This window comes from Pelodiscus sinensis, chromosome 3, assembly GCF_049634645.1.
Source record: "Pelodiscus sinensis isolate JC-2024 chromosome 3, ASM4963464v1, whole genome shotgun sequence".
NCBI lineage: Eukaryota > Metazoa > Chordata > Testudines > Trionychidae > Pelodiscus > Pelodiscus sinensis.
The window spans coordinates 143,705,089-143,710,834 of NC_134713.1; the positions used below are offsets into that span (position 1 = coordinate 143,705,089).

At 43.2% G+C, this 5,746-nt stretch overlaps 1 protein-coding gene across 7 annotated transcripts in view; it reads right to left on the reverse strand.

The window, feature by feature from the left end:
* The window catches only part of KIF6 (kinesin family member 6), a 367,777-nt gene that overhangs the window by 302,422 nt on the left and 59,609 nt on the right, over positions 1-5,746 (reverse strand). The gene's annotated exons all lie outside the window — the stretch shown is intronic.

A 5,746-nucleotide genomic window follows, 5' to 3' on the forward strand; every position in this document is an offset into this window, starting at 1 on the left:
ACATTGAACACTCTTCATTCCAACAGGATAAACTTTTAGTGAAAGGCTTGACCTAATATTGTGAACCTCAGGAATTCTCAGTATGCTAAGAATTACTGGTATGTAAAATATGGGTCTTGTATATCTATGGATGGTATTCAGTCTCCAGATTATATAGTTTGTATAACTACTGAAAGAGGGAATAGCTGACACACACATTGTTTCGCCTAGAATCAGGCGATAGCCTGTTGGTTTCTTTGCATTATAAACCAGATGGAAGAAAAACTGTCCTTTATCTTGTGTATAGAATTTTTTTTCTGTGGCTTCCTTTATTAAGTGATCTATACATTCTTCGTATAATATTTGGTGAACTTTTAAGCCCTTGGAGGGCAGTAGAGAAATAAACAGGATTGGGAACTTTTTTGAAGTAATTTCAAGAATTCAATGATTATGAACAATAGATTTCAAGATAAAAAATGCTCTAGATGACCTTAATGGAGCCTAGAACCTCTGCACAGTGATTGTGCAATGAGAGAGGAAATCAAAGAGATTGTGCAATGAGAGAGGCTTTGGGCAGTTACATCTTTTGTTCTTAGTCTTTAGCATTTCCTGTGTTACAGTATTTAGAGGCTGAAAGAGCAGTTTATTATGATCTTTGGTTTAAGCAACAATAGTCTTCCTTGGAGGATTATGGGTTGGGGGAAGAGGGAGCTATTCCCTTATGGGATCACTTAATTTTTTCCCCAGGTGCACTATTATCATAGTAGATATTATATACACTCTTACTCTACCAGAGGAAATCTAAGACCTTGCTAAGTCACTGATAATTTTAATTTAAATGTCAACCAGTAAATTTGGATCATAGCTGTTTGTTATTATTTTAGTTCTATTACAAGAATAAGTGTCAGGTTTAAATGTAGGGGGGGAAAGAGGAAATGGTAAAGACAACTGTAAAGTACATGTTAGCATATCAAGCAAAGTCAATTTTGTACTCATTTATCACGTTCTATCACGTTTTCTTTTAATATATTGTGGTCAAAACTTCAGTTCTTTTCTTCCCATTCATTAGATACTGCCATCACATTTAGTTTTTCAAGCACTATTTATGAGACAACTGTGCACTTTCCAGAGTTTGTGTTCATTATGTTTAACTCAGAGCCCACAAGGCTCTATATGAAACCTAAACTCCACACCTGGGCTACGTCTACACTGGCCCCTTTTCCGGAAGGGGCATGTTAATTTCAGCGATCGCAATAGGGAAATCCGCGGGGGATTTAAATATCCCCCGCGGCATTTAAATAAAAATGTCCGCCGCTTTTTTCCGGCTTTTAGAAAAGCCGGAAAAGAGCGTCTACACTGGCCCCGATCCTCCGGAAAAAGTGCCCTTTTCCAGAGGATCTTATTCCTACTTCCTCTATTTTACTTTGAAGTAGGAATAAGATCCTCTGGAAAAGGGCGCTTTTTCCGGAGGATCGGGGCCAGTGTAGACGCTCTTTTCCGGCTTTTCTAAAAGCCGGAAAAAAGCGGCGGACATTTTTATTTAAATGCCGCGGGGGATATTTAAATCCCCCACGGATTTCCCTATTGCGATCGCTGAAATTAACATGCCCCTTCCGGAAAAGGGGCCAGTGTAGACATAGCCATAGGGCTTATATAAGGTTTAACTGATATGTTAGGTTTTGTGTGATCCTTCAGGAACTCCTTGCCAGAGGATGTGGTGAAGGCTAGGACTTTAACAGGGTTCAAAAAAGAGCTAGATAAATTCACGGAGGTTAGGTCCATCAATGGCTATTAGCCAGGATGGATAGGAATGGTGTCCCTAGCCTCTGTTTGTTTGGAAATGGATGACAGGGGAGGGACCATGTGATGATTCCCTGTTGTATTCACTCCCTATACACTGTGTGAGGTTTTGTGGCATACCAGTGGAAAATTTATATAAATGTTACATACATTTAAAATGATTTGTGTGTTAATATGAAAACAGGTAATTTATTTTGATACTGAAATTATGACATTTCCAGATCTCCAGTTTTCAATATGCCACCCCATTTTCCTGACAGCACTTAAGTTATCCTATATCAAATATATTTGTCAATTCATGCTTCTCAGAGTTATTACTTTAGGCTAGCTGCAAATTCAGGAACTCGACAGTGTATTAGTTTATATCTGAATTCCATACTTAAGGTTACCTTCACAATCATAAGGACTGGCAACTTTTTTTTTTATTTTAAAACTTAGTTTCTAGAGTGTGAAACTATGGCAAAAGCGTGAATTCTGCTATAAATTCCACAGCTACATAACTGAAGAATATACGAGGGCTGTAACAATGCCACACACAAAAAATCAATTTTTCATGGTCATTGCATGAAGTTATTCCTAAATAACTATAACTTTGCAGTAAACATATGCTCTTCAATACAGGGATAAATCAATTATCAAAACCACTTTTGTTTCAAATGATGCAGAATGGGCATGAAGAGGTTTTGCTAGACTGAATTTAGGTCTGTGTACACTGTGATTTACTCCACTCAAACAAATGTTAATAGATTACTAAATATTTCATCAGCAGAAACTGCACTTTGATGATCATCTATTGTGAAATATTTTACTGTGTTTTCAAATACTTCTTGGTCCTGCAATTTAAAAAAATAATTACTACTGAAGGAAAACGCACTTAAGTGAAATACATTTCTGTGTACTAGATTCAAAGCAATGATTCCCTGTTCTGTTTGTCTTGTCACGCCCACAGAATAGATTGAAGTGGATGAAATTGCAAGTGGAAGAACAATTACTCCTTTCTTTTCTTGTTCTGGCTCCTGTGAACCTTTTCCCCAATAATATCAGTTATTCAATTATTCATATTCTTTTTGCACAATGTTGACACAAAATACAATAATGGAAGCTTTTGAAAAAGTTGATAAAAATGAACTATTTGAGTTAATTAAGTGTGAGGTCACGGAGTTACTCACTTCATGCAGTAATGACAGTTCTTTGAGCTTTATGTCCCCGTGGGTGCTCCATTGTTGATGACAAGTTGCCTGGAGCCGCAGATCTTCCCATCCGGGCGTCACTTCCCGTCTGGGCATCACTTCCAAAACTGCCTTCCAAAGCAGTTTCCCCCATATGGCTGTGCATGCACAAGAAGGAGCCTCATTGCATTCATACATTAGTTCCTTGTGTCCGTGGCCCGACTCCCCCTTCAGTTCCTCCTCTATGCCTGAGTAGCTAAGACTCTGAGAAGGGAGCGTTGTGGAGCACCCACAGGGACACATATCTCAAAGAAGTCGTTAATGCACAAAGTGAGTAACTCCCTTTTTTTCTTTGAGCATCCCATGGGGTGCTCCACTGTTGGAGTATGTCTATACTAGTCCCCTATTTCGAACTAGGAAGGCTAATGTAGGCATTCAAAGCTGCAAATGAAACCCGGGATTTAAATATCCCAGGCTTTATTTGCATCTTCCCGTCTGGGCGCCATTTTTAAATCCCCTTAGTCCGAACTAACTGCCCGTGGCTACACACGGCAGTCAAACGTTAACTCGAACTAAGTCCTTAGAACATACATTAATCCTTAGGACTTAGTTCGAGTTAATGTTTGACTGCCGCGTGCAGCGGCGGGCAATTAGTTCGGACTAAGGGGATTTAAAAGTGACGCCCGGATGGGAAGATGCAAATAAAGCACAGGATATTTAAATCCCGGGCTTCATTTGCAGCTTTGAATGCCTACATTAGCCTTCCTAGTTCGAACTAGGGGGCTACTGTAGACATACTCTCAGTGACTATAGAGCAGCATTCAGTGGGACAGTGGGAATCGGCACCACTGTTTGGTGGTGGAGGATAAGACTGCCATGCCACCGCTGAGTCCTAGGATAGCTGAGGAAGGATCACTTAGAGTGTAGCAAAAGTGTGGTTGGATGACCATGCAGTAGCACAGTAAATGTCTTTGAGGGGGACATTGTTCAAAAAGGCAGAGGAGGCCGCGGTATCATAAATGGAATGTGCTCGTGGTGGCTTCGGTAAGGGTCTATTGCAAAGAGCATGACATTTGACTATGCAGGTCAATATCCACTTAGAAATGCAGTGGGTTGAAATTGGTGTACCGCTGGACCATTCCTCAATAGAGATAAAAAGGCGCTGAGATTTGCCGAATGCTCGCATTCTCTTTCAAAATAAGGCCAGTGCCTGCTGAATGTCCAAAGTATGCAGCGTCATGTCCATGATGGATTAATTAATGTGAAATTAAGTACAAATTTTTGGCAGAATGGAAGGGCATAGTCTCAACGTAACTGTCATTTGTAAAAACCTTATAAGGGGGATCCACCATGAAGGCCCCAAGCTCACCAACTCTTCTTATGGAGATGATGGCTAGTAAGAAGCAGACCTTCATAAAAATGAAGGGGACTGAAACAATAGCCATAGGTTCAAAAGGAGGTCTGATCAAGCAGTCGAGAATGAGATTCAAGTCCCATGAGGATGGCGGAACTCTATGAGGCGGGCACAAGTTCTGAAGACCTTTAAGGAATCTTTTTGTGACTGGGTGTGCAAATATTGAGAGTCCATCAACGAGATCATGATATGCTGTTATTGCAGATAGGTGGACTCTTAAAAATGAAACAGCCCAGTTGTCTGGAGGTCTAGTATATAGTCCAGGATGGTATGGAGTGAGGACATGTGAGGGTAAATCAGTGCCTGCCAACACCAGAGAGAAAAGCGAGCCAATTTTTCTACATACAGGCAGTCCCCGGGTTACGTACAAGATAGGGACTGTAGGTTTGTTCTTAAGTTGAATTTGTATGTAAGTCGGAACTGGTACATATTGTAGGGGAAACTCTAGCCAAACATTTTTTTTTTAGTTTTGGATAGCATAGGGAAAGGTTAACTCCCCTCTAATGTTTGTTTTGCTGTCTGTTCACCTGTTCAGAAGATTTCACATCTATTTCTGTCCCTGTGACAAACTCAGGACTAAAGGAGTAACTCATCAAATACCAAACAGCTCTGCACCATGCTTTGAGCTAATAGCTTTATTTCCACACACCACCCAGGGTTCTAGGAGGAGGGTCCTTTTTTTGCTAACACAATGAGGCCAGCACTTTGTTTGTTTTGGTGGAGTCTTTGTTTGCCCAGGGAGCCCAGCATGTATAGGGGGAGGAGGGGCGGAGAGGCTGCTTTTGTCTGCTGTTCGGCAGCCTGTTGCTCAGGGGAGGGGGCAGCCTGTTGTTGGCAGGAGGAGAGGGGGGAGGCATGCAGGATGCGAGGCCACAGGGGGGGGCAGCGGGCGTGGGGAGGCACTTTTCCTCTGCCCTGCAGCTCTGCGGGATCCCTGTCCCTGTGGCCAGCTGCTGCAGGCAGAGGCCAGTTGGAGCCAGCCGAAGAGGAGGAGGAGGTGGATTCTAGGACCCAGGTGAGCGAGCCCCGGGGACGCTGCTGTGCTCCGGGAGCCCGGCATGTATAGAGGGGAGGAGGGGCAGAGAGGCTGCTTTTGTCTGTTCGGCAGCCTGTTGCTCAGGGGAGGGGGCAGCCTGTTGCTGGCAGGGGGGTGGGGGGAGGCAGCGGGCGTGGGGAGGCACTTTTCCTCTGCCCGGCAGCTCTGCGGGACCCCAGTCGGAGCCGGCCCGAGGAGGAGGAGGATCCTAGGACCCAGGTGAGCGAGCCCCGGGAATGCTGCTGCGCATGTGCGGGAGTTGCCTCACCCCGTTCGTATCTAGGGATCCGACGTAAGTCGGATCCACGTAAGTCGGGGACTGCCTGTAGTTCTTTTTTATAGAAAGTC